Source organism: Bos indicus, chromosome 8 (genome assembly GCF_029378745.1).
Source record: "Bos indicus isolate NIAB-ARS_2022 breed Sahiwal x Tharparkar chromosome 8, NIAB-ARS_B.indTharparkar_mat_pri_1.0, whole genome shotgun sequence".
Taxonomy (NCBI): domain Eukaryota; kingdom Metazoa; phylum Chordata; class Mammalia; order Artiodactyla; family Bovidae; genus Bos; species Bos indicus.
This window is the reverse complement of record NC_091767.1, coordinates 35,625,379-35,641,346: the sequence shown is the minus strand read 5'-3', so window position 1 is coordinate 35,641,346 and position 15,968 is coordinate 35,625,379. Positions and strand designations below refer to the sequence as shown.

The 15,968-nt window shown below is 35.0% G+C and overlaps 1 protein-coding gene across 23 annotated transcripts in view; it reads right to left on the bottom strand.

Annotated features, from left to right (window-relative positions):
* PTPRD (protein tyrosine phosphatase receptor type D) overlaps nt 1–15,968 on the bottom strand; it is a 2,527,413-nt gene that overhangs the window by 913,913 nt on the left and 1,597,532 nt on the right. For all 23 annotated transcript variants that reach the window (XM_070794551.1, XM_070794552.1, XM_070794555.1 and 20 more), the window contains exon 9: nt 11,239–11,298. The gene's annotated coding sequence lies outside the window, so the exon portion shown is untranslated. The remainder of the gene's footprint in view (nt 1–11,238; nt 11,299–15,968) is intronic.

Sequence of the window (15,968 nt, the reverse complement as noted above, 5' to 3'; positions counted from 1 at the left end):
AAGCTCCTTGAGGGCAGGATTCAGATATAATTCATCCTGGAACCCAGCACCCAGGACAGAAAGCCAAGCACAAAATGGGTGATCCACAAATATTTTTTGAAAAAAAGAATGAATTAGAATATAGCCTTTAAAATAACTTCCTGCCCAAAGCAATAAATAGTTTGATAAGGATATACTACTCTTAAAGAAACATAGCAATGAAGTTATTAATAAGCTATTAGCAAATTTCAAGTGTTTGGAATTGAAAGCAAGTAAGTTCAGCACATTTTCCCTTTCCCCAAAGCCCTCTCCTCATTGAATGAATTAGCTTCACCCTTAGACTCAGACATAATTTTTTGTTCCTGAGAAAGCAGTTCCCCACCTATTTGGACTAGGTTAAGCAACCTTATCATGATCTCCAGTTCTTCCCATATTTAGGGACTATCTGAACTCTCTTGATTGTTTATTTACTTGGCTGTCCATCCTAGATAGATTATGTCTGTCTTATCCCCCTTTGTGCTCCCTAGGCACTAGTAAAGAGTTTCACATGGACAACTATTTCCAGATAGTCATCCCTGGGCTTACTTTCCTATATCCCACATCTGGTTTGTTGGCAAATCCAAGTAGCTCTTTCAAAGCAATGCTGATCCAAAATTCAACCACCCCACCAATTACCAAAAACCTAATTTGGTCCACCCCTTGCCTGCATTATTGCAACAGTTCCTGTCCTAGTATTCCTGCCACTGATCCTGGCTTGATTAGTTAGTTTTCAACCCAGAAGCCAAAAAAATCCTCTTTCAATATGACTAAATATGTCACTCTGCTATTCAGAACCTTTAGTGACAGAGTATCTCATGTAGAACAAAAGTCAATGTTCTCACTAGGAGCTACGAGGGTCTTCTTCTCCTATCACTTCAGCCATGCTGGGCTACAGCTGAGCTCTGCTGTAGCTCAGCTCATGTAAGCTTTCCCCCATGGCCTTTATACCTGCTGTTACCCTGTCTTCCACCAATATCTATATGAATACCTCTTCTACTTTCTTGAGAATTTTACTCAGAAATCATCCCTCAGTCCAAAATTTCTAAAATTTCAGTATTCTCTTAACTTGATACTTTAATGTTCCCTCCCCACTTTACTTTCCCTATCAGTGCTGATGACTATTTTCCCTATCAAGTCTGATATTTGGCAGGTGGAATAAACTTCCCTTCTGAGTGGCTACATGTCTATTTGACAACTAGGTACCCATTTGTGCTGGTTGTTAAATATTTTAAATCTCACTCCTGCTTGTCACTATGTAATATATTCTGTTTTTCTTTACCATCTGCCTCCCCTACTCTAATGTAAATTTTTTTGTTCAACTCTGTATCACCAGAATCTGGAGCACCTAGTCTACTGTAAGGTATTGTAGCAGTTTGCCCCAATTTTAGCCTATGCATGTTTTTACTTTTAAAGATACTATAAAACACTGTTTCATTTATTTTCCTTCATGTTGTCCCTGCAAAACATTGTAAATTTCGCCTTTAAGGGCAAGTTCCACTTTTTTTTTTCACCTTTGTATCTCAATCATCTAGGGCACTGACTGGTTAATAAATATTCAACGAATAGAAGAAGGAAGAAATGACTTTGTACATAATTACTCTAAGATAAATTATTACAACTATGCCTTTATTATGTCTACCTACTTTAATGAAGATAAAATTATGTATACAAACTTATATTGGTATAAATATAACCTTATAAAGTATATATTTATAATATAAAGATTCATCTGTCTCAAAGATTTTTAGGAGCACAATCCTTGTGATCAAGGAGAAAATATTATACAGATGTAATCTTCTTTTGATATTACTATAGTTTTAAATTATAGTATTATGAAAATTTCAAGTAAACTGTAGACAGCTGTTTCAAACCAAAAATATTACATAGGAAATTTCATAATTCCATTTTGCAACTACAGGTGATTTCTGATCTTTTAAAATATGATTTAAAAAATATGGTTTTGCACGGGAAAATCTGGGATTAGATTTAGAAGTCTTTTTTTTCCCTAAAGTTTGAAACCATTCCAAGATTTGTTAAAAAATGAGATTTTTATATAAAAAAAATCTTTAGGTCTATGCCATTCACCACCAAAACAATTAGCCCCTAAAATCTTTGTTAATAAATTATCTAAGATCATACATGGCATATTTATCAAAATATTATCTTTTATACATATTTATACAAAAGATTATCTTAACAATTCTTAGAATCTTAGGACTCAAAAAATACTTACTGCCCATTTTAAGGAACATACCTCAACTTATATAACCCTGTGTTGATGTTTATGGTGCTGTTGATAGGAAATATGTTTAATTCTGTCAATATTGACTTAAACATGATAAAAACAACAATCCAATTTTAAAATAGGTATGGACACCTTATTTTTATAGCAAAGAAAGTGAAAGTGAAAGTCGCTCAGTCGTGTCTGACTCTTTTCAATCCCATAAACTATACAGTCCATGGAATTCTCCAGGCCAGAATAATGGAGTGGGTAGCCTTTCCCTTCTCCAGGGGATCTTCCCAACTCAGGGATTGAACCCAGGTTTCCTGCATTGTAGGTGGATTCTTTACCAGCTGAACCACAAGGGAAGCCCCCCCTGCTTTTTTTTATAGAGACCACCTGACCTGCCTCTTGAGAAACCTATATACAGGTCAGGAAGCAACAGTTAGAACTGGACATGGAACAACAGACTGGTTCCAAATAGGAAAAGGAGTACGTCAAGGCTGTATATTGTCACCCTGCTTATTGAACTTCTATGCAGAGTACATCATGAGAAATGCTGGGCTGGAAGAAACATAAGCTGGAATCAAGATTGCCGGGAGAAATATCAATAACCTCAGATATGCAGATGACACCACCCTTATGGCAGAAAGTGAAGAGGAACTAAAAAGCCTCTTGATGAAAGTGAAAGAGGAGAGTCAAAAAGTTGGCTTAAAGCTCAGCATTCAGAAAATGAAGATCATGGCATCTGGTCCCATCACTTCATGGGAAATAGATGGAGAAACAGTAGAAACAGTATCAGACTTCATTTTTGGGGGGCTCCAAAATCACTGCAGATGGTGACTGTAGCCATGAAATTAAAAGACACTTACTCCTTGGAAGAAAAGTTATGACCAACCTAGATAGCATATTCAAAAGCAGAGACATTACTTTGCCAACAAAGGTCTGTCTAGTCAAGTCTATGGTTTTTCCTGTGGTCATGTATGGATGTGAGAGTTGGACTGTGAAGAAAGCTGAGCACCGAAGAATTGATGCTTTTGAACTGTGGTGTTGGAGAAGACTCTTGAGAGTCCCTTGCACTGCAAGGAGATCCAATCAGTCCATTCTAAAGGAGATCAGTCCTGGGTGTTCTTTGGAAGGATTGATGCTAAAGCTGAAACTCCAGTACTTTGGCCACCTCATGCGAAGAGTTGACTCATTGGAAAAGACTCTGATGCTGGGAGGGATTGGGGGCAGGAGAAAAAGGGGACGACAGAGGATGAGATGGCTGGATGGCATCACTGACTCAGTGGATATGAGTTTGAGTGAAATCCGGGAGATGGTGATGGACAGGGAGGCCTGGTGTTCTGTGATTCATGGGGTCACAAAGAGTCAGACACGACTGAGCGACTGATCTAATCTGATCTGATCTGATGTTAAAAATAGTTTTAGGTTTTAGTTGTTTCATGAGGGCAACCAAAATCATGCAAAAGGCACAATTTATATCATGTATGAAACGAGATGCCAGTCCAGGTTCGATGCACGATACTGGATGCTTGGGGCTAGTGCACTGGGATGACCCAGAGGGATGGTATGGGGAGGGAGGAGGGAGGCGGGTTCAGGATGGGGAACACAGGTATACCTGTGGCGGATTCATTTTGATATTTGGCAAAACTAATACAATTATGTAAAGTTTAAAAATAAAATAAAATTAAAAAAAATTAAAAACTAAAGGTACAATAGTCAGATCAAGAGGTAATAGTGTTCCCACAAGCTTATGGTAGCCTCCAGGTACCATATGTCACATATGTTTAATTCTGGGCATCAACATGAAACATGAAACATTTTATTGATACTGTGAGGAGGGGTCAGAGGATGAAATATATCTGAAACTCGTGTCATAAAAGGAATGGTTGAAGTAGGTATGGATATTTTGCATAGAAAACAGAAGGCTAAAGGAAGAAATAAAGGCGTGTATATTTTTGTATCAGTATGAAGATGACTCTTCTTACAATTAGAGCTACTCAGTAATGAAAATGAGGTAATCATAGACTGAATGACTATGTGTCATGGGGAAGTTTCGTATAGAGTAAGAGACTGAATTACGTGACCTTGTCTTTATGTCTCAACTTTTCTTTCCTCTTTTTTTTTTTTTCATCAAAGTATAATATTGTTTTCAATGTAGAGTAAAAGAAGAAAAAATATCTGAATTACAGATATTGTACCAAATATCTCTGTGATTTTGGGTAGCCCATTTTTCTTCTCCAGGTCTAAATTTATATACAAAGCATAGTCTAGAGTCTTTAAGGTGTATTTCAGTTCCAATATTATCTAACCATACAAATGTACACATTAAATCTGACTCAGTCTACTCATGATGAAGACTTGTTAACAATTAGAGAGCTGGAGAGCATTGAGTCAACTCCCATAAACACTATTAGAATATATATATATATATATATAGTTCCTAAACTGTCTTGCTAGTAAATCCTAAAAAGTCTTTCTTTTTAATACTATGTATATAATATGGACGTGAGTCTCAGTGAACTCCAGGAGTTGGTGATGGACAGGGAGGCCTGGCATGCTGTGATTCGTGGGGTCGCAAAGAGTCGGACACGACTGAGCGACTGATCTGATCTAATATGAAAGTTTTGATTATTAGCCCTGAATTAAAAAAAAATGTAATTCTCTCAGTAGAAATGCCCAGAAAACATCCTGCTGAGCTTTCTTCTTCTGGCCATACAGTATGCATACACAATTAACCTTCTTTTAATTTGATTAAATTGTTTTTTATCTGAGATTGTCAAGTTAACACTGTAATCAAAAATCTCTAATAGGGACCTGAATAGATTGCTGCTATGTATAATGTCAATTCAGTTTAGTTCAGTGGCTCAGTCATGTCTGACTTTTTGCTACCCCATGGACTGCAGTACACCAGGCTACCCTGTCCATCACCAACTCCTGCAGTTTGCTTAAACTCATGTCCATTGAGTCGGTGCTGACATTCAACCATCTCATCCTCTCGTGTCCTCTACTCCTCCCGCCTTCAATCTTTCGCATCATCAGGGTCTTTTCAAATGAGTCAGTTCTTCACATCAGGTGACCAAAGTACTAGAGCTTCAGCTTTAGCATCAGTCCTTCTAATGAATGTTCAAAACTCATTTCTTTTAGGATTGACTGGTTTGATCTCCTTGCAGTCCAAGGGACTCTCAAGAGTCTTCTCCAACACCACAGTTCAAAAGCATCAATTCTTTGGCACTCAGCTTTCTTTATAGTCCAACTCTTACATCCATATATAACTACTGTAAAAAACATAGCTTTGACTAGATGGACCTTTGTGGGCAAACTAATGTCTTTGCTTTTTAATATGCTGTCTAGGTTGGTCACAACTTTTCTTCCAAGGAGCAAGCATCTTTTAATTTCATGACTGCAGTCACCATGTGCAGTGATTTTGGAGCCCAAGAAAATAAAGTCTATCACTGTCTCCACTGTTTCCCCATCTATTTGCCATGAAGTGATGGGACCAGATGCCATGATCTTCGTTTTCTGAATGTTGAGCTTTAAGCCAACTTTTTCACACTCTTCTTTCACTTTCATCCAGAGACTCTTTAGCTCTTCTTCGCGTTCTGCCATAAGGGTGGTGTCATCTGCATATCTGAGGTTATAGATATTTTTCCTGGCAATCTTGATTCGAGCTTGGGCTTCATCCAGCCTAGCGTTTTCTCATGATGTACTCTGCATATGTTAAATGAGCAGGTGACACTATATAGCCTTGACATGTTCCTTTCCCCATTTGGAAGCAGGCTGTTGTTCCATGTCCAGTTCTAACTGTTGCTTCCTGACCTGAATACAGATTTCTCAAGAGGCAGGTCAGGTGATCTGGTTTTCCCATCTCTTTAGGAATTTTCCACAGTTAGTTGTGATCCATACAAAGGCATTGGCATAGTCAATAAAGCAGAAATAGATGTTTTTCTGGAACTCTGTTGCTTTTTTGATGATCCAAAAGATGTTGGCAATTTAATCTCTGGTTCCTCTGCCTTTTTGAAATCCAACTGGAACATCTGAAAGTTCACAGTTCACATACTGTTGAAGCCTGGCTTGGAGAATTTTGAGCATTCCTTTGCTAGTGTGTGAGATGAGTGCAAGTATGCAGTAGTTTGAACATTCTTTGGCATTGCCTTTCTTTGGGACTGGAATGAAAACTGACCTTTTCCAGTCCTGTGGCCACTGGTGAGTTTTCCTAATTTGCTGGCATATTTAGTGCAGCTATTTCACAGCATCATTTTTTAAGATTTGAAATTGCTCAATCTGAATTCCATCACCTCCACTAGCTTTGTTTGTAGTGATGCTTTCTTTTTTTTTTTTTAACATGATTATATTTTAATACACAACCAAAATACAAAACACCACAGTAAATTGACAGAAATAAATATGGTATTTCATTTGCATTACACTAAGACATTGATATGCCAAGGAAAATGAAAGGAAAAAAAACAGAGCAAAATGAAATAATGTAAGAGACTGGTAAGGATTAAGCATATATGAAGATGACCGACTGAACAGTAACAGAAGAAAAGGCAATTTCTTTGTAACATCATATTGCCAAAGAATAAAAATGTAGTGATGCTTTCTAAGGCCCACTTGACTTCACATTCCAGGATGTCTGGCTCTAGGTGAGTGATCACACCATCTTGATTATTTGGGTCATGAAGTTTTTTTTTTTTTTTTTTTTGGTATATTTCTTCTATGTATTCTTGCCACTTCTTAATATTTTATGCTTCTGTTAGGTCCATACCATTTCTGTCCTTTATTGAACCCATCTTTGTATGAAATGTTTTCTTGGTATCTCTAATTTTCTTGCAGAGATCTCTAGTCTTTCCCATTCTATTGTTTTCCTCTATTTCTTTGCATTGATCGCTGAAGAAGTCTTTCTTATCTCTCCTTGCTATTCTTTGGAACTCTGCATTCAAATCAGTATACCTTTCCTTTTCTCCTTTGCCTTTTGCTTCTCTTCCTTTCACAGCTATTTGTAAGGCCTCCTCAGACAACCATTTTGCCTTTTTGCATTTCTTTTTCTTGGGGATGGTGTGGATCCCTGCCTCCTGTACACTGTCAGGAAACTGTCCATAGTTCTTCAGACACTCTATCAGATTTAATGCCTTGAATCTATTTGTCACTTCCACTGTATAATTGTTACTTCTTCACTAAAAAAAAAAAAACTAATATCAGGGTCACTAAATGGGCTGCCTTTGTTAACAGATTTGGTTTATTTCTCTAAAATAGTGCTAGTCAGAATTTTATAAACAACTCTTAACATCACCTAAAGAAATTATAGTATTTCTGACTTTCTTAACTGACAAGATTCCAAAATTGACTAAAATTCCAGATGGTTACTCTTATATGAAAATATTTATAGGTATTGGCATTGGTCCTTATAGTAAAATATGATGTGGCACAGCAAATATTCAAATATTATCATTAACAAGAAACTAAATCATGTTTGCCAAAATAAGCAAAACATTTGGCTATAGAATTCACAATAATATCATGTTCACCCCACAAATCTGTGAATTTTCAAATTATGACATTTTCACAGTTTCTGGCTAGCATTAGCTTGATCCAACTATGAAACGTTAAACTGACAATTACATGAAGAAGAAAACTAATATAACCAAATTGACTAAACTTGGTCAATGGCTTTAAGGCAAAGTGTTTTGAACCTTTAATTACAAGATAGTGTATTTATTATTGCGAGGAGCAGAAACATGAATAAAAAGACACAGACCCTCCTTTCAAAAAAATTTATAATCCAAACAGTTAAGCAGAGGGACTGGCAAGATAATGGAAGCCTCACACTTTTGCCATCTAGTAGGATGGTTTTGGTTTTCTCAACCCAGAGCAAAGAAGGACCATATTAAAATGCAGAGGCACTTGTCATCTCTGGAGTTCCACCGGATTTGAATTCTGATACGTGTACCACTTGTATGACTTTGGGTAGGATAGTTTCTTCAGTTCTTCGGTCCCTCATCCTTAAGTGGAAATAATTATAGTACTGACCTCAGAGGTTTAATGTGAAAAGTAAATAAGATAGGTGTGCAGATTGCTTTGCACATAATATGCATAGCAACAAATAAAGGTTAAATATATTTAAGGAATAAGGATACATTAAATAAGAAAGCTGTCTTTTCTTTGGCAAGATTTAAGAAGTTAAGCACTTTGTAAAGTGTTAGATTTAGATGCCTACATTCAAGATGGATGATACAGAATTCATGGACTAGAAAGGGAAAGAAGAATTTCTAACTCAATGCTCTGAGGCAATACTATGAGTGAGCTGGTGATCTTGGATAAATGAACAAGAAGACAATTTGGGAAATATTGATCAACTATCATACCTTAAATAAGTGTACTGGGCTTCACCCAATTGTTTGGTTAAAATGTCTTAGATTTTTGTAGAAAACACAGAGAAAGCAGAACTACAAAGAACTAGATAAACTTGTTAGGTGGCAGAACAATTCCTAAAAAGATCTTGGAATATGTAAATATTAATCTGAAAACAACAAATATCAACAAACTTTTGGACTTGGCTTAGAGTGCTGTTTTGGGTAGAGTAGAAATACTATAAGATTTAAAAGTCAGAAAAGGGGTTTGTATTCTCAATCTAACTCTCATTAGCAATGAAAGATCTTTGCCTCCTTGACTACCCATATCTTCATCTGTAATTGGAGGATGTGTGGATAACATGTAAAGCCTTCCACCTTTTGCTTGGCACATCCTAAGGGTTCAATAAATCATATGATTAAGAACCACTGCTATTTTTACTTTCATTTCATATTTGTAATGAGGTAAAGATGGCTACAGTATTTTGTTTCCATTTTAACTCATCCTGGAAATACAAGTATACTAAAAAAGCATTTGATTGCTATTTTATAGAAGAGATAGTTATGATCTTTCTGACATGAGACACTGTATTCTATAATTCAGTATCTTGCCTATCTATAGAAGATGAGCTTCTAAAATGTGTTGCATATTTCTACTTTCAAACATGTCTATATGTGGGCAGATAAGTTCCTGATACTCCAAGATTCAGTGAAAACAATAAAGACGACATCTATAGTTAACTTATACACACCCTAGTATAAGTCAGGTACTAATCTAAAGCACCGTTCACATATGAACTCATTTAATCTTCACAACAGCCTAAAGAAGTTGGTACAATTATTTCTGCACTTTGCAAATAAAACATCTCAAACACATATATCTGAATAATTTGCCTAAGATTCAGCAGCTAGTAAATAACAAAGAATCCAAGCAAGTACAGGTTTAGAATCTATGCAATTTGCCCCTGAGAATAGAATTGATTTGTTCTGAAGAAGCAATGTCAAAATGGAGGTATATTTGAAATATTTCAATTCACACTAGATCAGACAGCAACAAAACTTAAAAAAACAAAAAGACAGAAACATTATTTCTATTATTAGTCCTATGGGAATAAGTCATTTGGATTCCCAAACAACTGGTTTTTAAATTAACTCCAGAACATAACGTACTCAGAAAATGCTGATTCTATATAATAGCTGAACCGTAAAGCAGAATCATTAGTATCATAAGTTATTATGAACAAAGGCATATAGGAGTTCAAAGGAAGAATAAAGCTTTGTTTTGATGGGGAATATCCAAGAAAGCTTTAGGGTGAAAGTGAGCTGAATCTTAATGTATAAAATAGAAACACTGAGGAGCCAAAGGGGAAACAGGAGAGAATGAAATTAAATTTTCTACAATCTCCATCTCATTTGTTTGTTTAAACCTCATCTTATTTGACTTTAATGGCATTTTGGTTTCTGAATGATATTTGTGTACCTTTTCTATATATACAGATACTTGCTTTTTTATTAGAGTCATAAACATTAATCCCCAAATAAGGTTAACAGGGAATATGGGAGGTGGGATCCTGTCTTTTATGCTGAGAATGCAATATTTTTAGCAGATAAGAGTATTTGAGTATGCTAGGGAACTTCTAAACTTTGTAACCTTCATTTAGAAAATTTGCATTTAGAAACATTAATTAAAAACAATTTGGCTTATTTTATAATTCATCACATATTTTTACTAGTAATAGTTTTAAGTGGTGAGCTGATGGATCAAATATCTTAGCAAGCATAGGAAATAATTATTTTAGAAAATTATCATTTTAAGATTAGAAGCTAATTGTGAAGCTTCAATAAAAAAGGTACTTGGTAGAGAATTTTATCAAAAAGTATTATTATGATAAATAACACATTAGAGAAAAGATATTGAAGATAACAAAGCTGTGTTAATAGCAAAGTTTTGTTGCAAAGCAGTAAAAATTGATAACCCTGTAATTGTTTAACAGAGATTAGACATTTAAATTTTTTTAATCTATTTGCTAATCTGTTTTCTCACTTTATTCTCTCATTAACAATAAATAGCTTATAGCTTCTAGAAGAACCAAAATAAAGTATGTAGGCGAGAGCACTGCTGAGGGCTAATAATTTCATAGCAGTAGCAGCTCAATTCAATCAACATTTAAATCTAGAGGCATCTGCTGCTCCAGATCAAAACATTAACCCATTGTTAGATTTCTCACATCCTATGATGAACACCATCCATGATTTAAAAATGAAAATTAAATCTCTCATTGAGAAATCTTTTCCTAGTTGTTCCATTGTTTTCAGCGTGTTATAATTTTATTTATTTATTTATTTATTTATTTATTTTTTCTAATTTTATTTTATTTTTAAACTTTACATAATTGTATTAGTTTTGCCAAATATCAAAATTATATATTTAAAAAGAAGAAGTGGCCATCCTGAGTAAAAAACAATTCAATCTTATTATATTTTATAAGAGGAATATCAAGTCAATAATACAATGTTCAAATATTTCATCCCTCCATCCATCCATTCAAACCAATACTAGTTGAGTGCCAATTACATATCAGGCATTACAACTGGTTCTAAGACCTAATGAAAGGAAGGAGTTCAGACATGTTGTAGACTTACCTTGTGTTAGCCACTGTATGTGGTTTCAGACCCAGTCCCTGGCCTCAAGAAGTTCAAAACCTAATTAGAAAAATAGAAAAAAAAAACTTATTTTTAAAAATATTTCAAACCCTAAGTTATCTTAAACATATCATATTTTCACCATTATTTTTTTAGGGGGCAGGGTGGGGACAGAGAGGAGAAAAAAACCAAGATGGTTAATAAGAAGTTGGCATCAATTTTATGTCATAAAATTTTTAATTGAAAGAATGAAATACCAACTCAATATGAATATCTGTTTGTCCACATGCTGGAAAATAATGACTATTGAACATTCTTTGCAATTTTGAACAGGATTATCATGTCTAACATAAAATGGTTACCTTAGCTACTTACAATATCTATTTTATCAAGTCTAACGAGTGTCATAGTTGCTTCCTGAAATTACATAATATATTTCAAATTTCCCATTCTCTGGTCTTTATGGTGGTTCAAGCCTCCAAGGTTCTTAAGGGAATCACTTAAACCATAGTAGCCAATATAAAGCACATCTTTGCCTTTCCTACTGATCTTGGGACTAACTCACATGGAAGAATTCTAAATCTTATCAGCATTACATTTATGGAAAATAGTCTCATTATTAATTTTTCAAAATTCATACACTGAACTGTGTAAAGAAGCACTTTGTTTTAATTTACTGATGGAATTTAGAATAGCATACCCTAATGATTTCTGTTTGTTTTTAGAATAGTTTCCTTCTGTTTAGACCACCTTCTTCTAAACTCTTTTTCACATGTTCAATTCTTATTTCTTCTTCAATTCACAGAGAAGTCATCATCTCATGGAGAAAGCCTTCCTTAACATCCTGCTTCCTCCAAGTTACACTTTAATGTATTTTTTAGATAATGCAACAGCTCTGTGTATTTCCTTATCACATTATCTTGTATCGTAGAAATTGGCTAGTTGTTTAGAAAACTGTTTCAATTTCCTCCTGTTACAAAGTCAGGAGATATATATATATATATATTTTTTTTTTTTTCCAGATAGATGTGAGATGTGACTGACTCCTCACAAGGGAATACAGCTAGATATAAACCATGCCACGTCAGTCCAGGCCTTAAAAACATCTTATACATGATCTTTTATTCTTTGTTCCTATCTGTAGCTGGAATCCCTGAGGACCTACGGAAGGAATGATTCCTAAGAAGGAAAGAGCTTAGTCCTTTGTGCATGCGTGCTAAGTTGCTTCAGTTGTGTCTTATTCTTTGAGACCCAGTGGACTGTAGCCGCCAGGCTCCTCTGTTCATGGGATTCTCTAGACAAGAATATTGGAGTGGGTTGCCATGCCCTCCTCCAGGGGATCTTACCAACCCAGGGATTGAACCAACATCTCCTGCAGCCTTTGCATTGCAGGCAGATTCTTTAACACTGAGCCACTGTGGAAGCCCACCTAGTCCTTTAGTCACATCTTTTAGAATCACTCTTTACTTCTACTAATAAAATCTATTCATACTAGATTGTTACAAAGATGACTATCACCTGACCCTGACTAGAAACATCACTGGTTCTGGGATTTCATGTAAATGAGTACTAAATTTTAGCTATTTCTTTTAAGTTTATTTGATGTATAATATTATATAATTTACAGATGTACAATGCAGTGATTCACAATTTCAAAGATTATATTCCATTCATAGTTATTTTGAATGTTAATATGGAATACTGGCATATTCTTTATGTTTTACAATATTGCCTTGCAGTTTATTTTATACATAATAGTTTGTATCTCTTAATACCCTACCCCTATAATGACCCTCCACTATGCCTTCTCCCCACTGGTAACAATTAATTTGTTCTCTATATCTGTGAGTCTATTTCTTTTTTGTTGTTGTTATCTTCATTAGTTTGCTGTAGCTTTTAGATTCCACAAGTAAAGTGATATCATGCAGTATCTTTCGCTGTCTTACTTATTTCACTCAGCATAATACCCCTGAAGTTCATCCATGTTGTTGCAAATGGGATAATTTCCTTTGTTTTTATGATTATAAAAGTAGTCTTTTGTGTGTGTATGTATGTATTTATGTGTGTGTGTGTATACATACATATATATATATATATATATATATATATATATATACCACATCTTAACAAATAATTTAAAAATTTTCATGGCAACACAAAAGATCCAAAATGGCCGAAACAAAATTGAGAAAGAAGGAATCATGCTTAATGACTTCAGACTACATTGCAAAGCTATAGTCATCAAAACAGTATGGTACTACACAAAAACAGATCAATAGAACAGAATAGAGAGCTCAGAAATAAACCAATGCACTATGGTCAATTATTCTATAACAAAGGAGGTAAAAATATACAATGGAGATAAGACAGTCTCTTCAATAAATGGTGTTGGGAAAACTGACAGCTGCATGTAAAAGAATAAAATTAGAAAATTCTCTAACACTATATTCAAAATAGATTAACAACATAAATATAAGGCCAGACACTATAAAACTTTTAGAGGAAAACATAGGCTGGACACTCTTTGACATAAATCATAACAATACTTTCTTTCTTTTTTTGATCTGTCTCCTAAAGCAAAATAAAAGCAAAAATAAACAAATGGGACCTACTTAAAAGCTTTCTGTATATCAAAGGAAGCCATAAAAAAAAAAAAAAAAAAAGCCAACCTACTGAATGGGAGAAAATATTTGCAAATGCTATGAATAATAAGTGCTTAATATCCATAATGTAGAAACAGTGGATACAATTAAACATCAAAAACAAACAAACAAAAGCACCCTGATTTTAAAAAAATGGGCAGAAGACTGGAATAGACATTTTTCTAGAGAGGACATGCAGATAGCCAACAGGTATATGAAAATATGCTCAACACTGATAATCATCAGGGAAATGCAAATTAAAACCACAATGAGATATCATTTCACATCTGTCAGAATGACTATCATCAAAAAGAATACAAGGGGACTTCCCTGGTGGTCCAGTGATTAAGACTCTGCCTTTCCACTGCAAGGGGTAAGGGCTTGATCCCTGACCAGGTAATCAAGATCCCACAAGCTGCACAGCCAAAAAAAAAAAATTAAAAACTAGCAAGTGTTGATAAGGATGTGGAAGGGAACTCTCAAACACTGTTGGTAGGAATGTACATTGATGCGGCCACTGTGAAAAACAGTATGAAGATTTCTCAAAAAATTAAAAATAGAAGTAATATGATCCAGCAATTGCAATAAGGGTATATATTCAAAAGAAACAAAAACACTAATTAAAAAAGATACATGCACCCCAGTGTTCACCACAGCGTTGTTTATAATTGCCAGGATATGGAAATGATGTAAGAGTTTGCCAATAGATGAATGGATAAATTTCAGTTCTTTGAGCCATTAAAATAGTGAGTAAATTAATACAGCACTTAGCCTACATAGACCGTGATTATTTAATCTACTTGGTCTCCCCCACTATAAACTAGAGTACTCTCATAGAAACAGGTTTTGTTCTGTTCTAGATTATAGCTGGAACACAGTGAATGGCACATGATGACCATTTCTCTCTATTTTTAAATAAGTTGAATAGTGTATGGTAAAATGTACCAGGAAGATTTCATAGGAAATATTGTCCTAAATACAGTTTTCACAGTTTTTACATTGGGGAGGGGTGATGCAAGACTTCTTTGGGCACAGTCTTCAAAACACCTTTTAGTAAAGATCTTAAAGGTAGAACTTGATTTTGCTTCAGAGTTCAAAGCAAGTGGTAACATTAAAAAAAAAAAAATTGCAAAACTGTTTTCCAGACTTCTATTTGCAGGTTTGGGTGGGATGGTGAGAGCATTTGTAAAATATTAGTCAGAAGTAACTGACTCAAAAGCTCCTTGCTGTAGTTGCAGTGATTTGAAATGTCCTTTAAACTGCCACTGGGGATTTAGCGCCAATGGAGAGAAAATGAAAGGTAATTTTCTTTCCTTTTCAAAACAATAACCAATCACAGAATCCAAGACCTTCTGCTCTTCTCATAGTACAATGAAATAGCTTTTGAAGTTCAGACAAAATAGAGACACCTGACAAGCAATATGAAGCCTCAGTCAGCAAGCACCCATATACTTATTGCCAACACATCTCTTTCTCCCCTTCATTCTACAGCCAGAAACACTTTATACACTGACTCCTTTTGGGAAACCACCTGTTTGAGGCCACTTCCAAAAGGGCTCTTCATAAATCTCACCCATCTGTCTTTTTTTATCATCCACATACTGGTTAAATTTAGTTCTGTTTGGCAGAACCTAGCTTTCAGACACATAGTTCCTTTACTTTCAGCCCTATTTAAAAAAGGAAAATATAGAGAAGATGGTCAGATCTCCCTGCTTTTTTTCTGAAGAATTAAAAAAAGGAGTCTTTTCCTGCTTGACATGCAACTGCACTGCCTTTTAACCCGAGGTAAAAATCCTCAAGCCCTATTCCACAACTCATTTAGATTATTGCTGAATGACACGTTTAGGCTAGATTTTATGATAGCTTTTTTATAGTTCACTTGCATCAGTGTTAGTATATCATTTACATTGGCAAAGCACTTGTCTCTTTAGTGTCAGGTAAATGCACAACTGGATTTGCCAGTTGAAGCTGTTTCTCAGAGTTTTCATAGACATGAATGCAACTCTTCTGCTTCTCAGACTATTCCAAAGCTACCTTGTGTCTCTGAGTACAAATATCAATGTAATCACCTATTGATCTAGTAGAGGG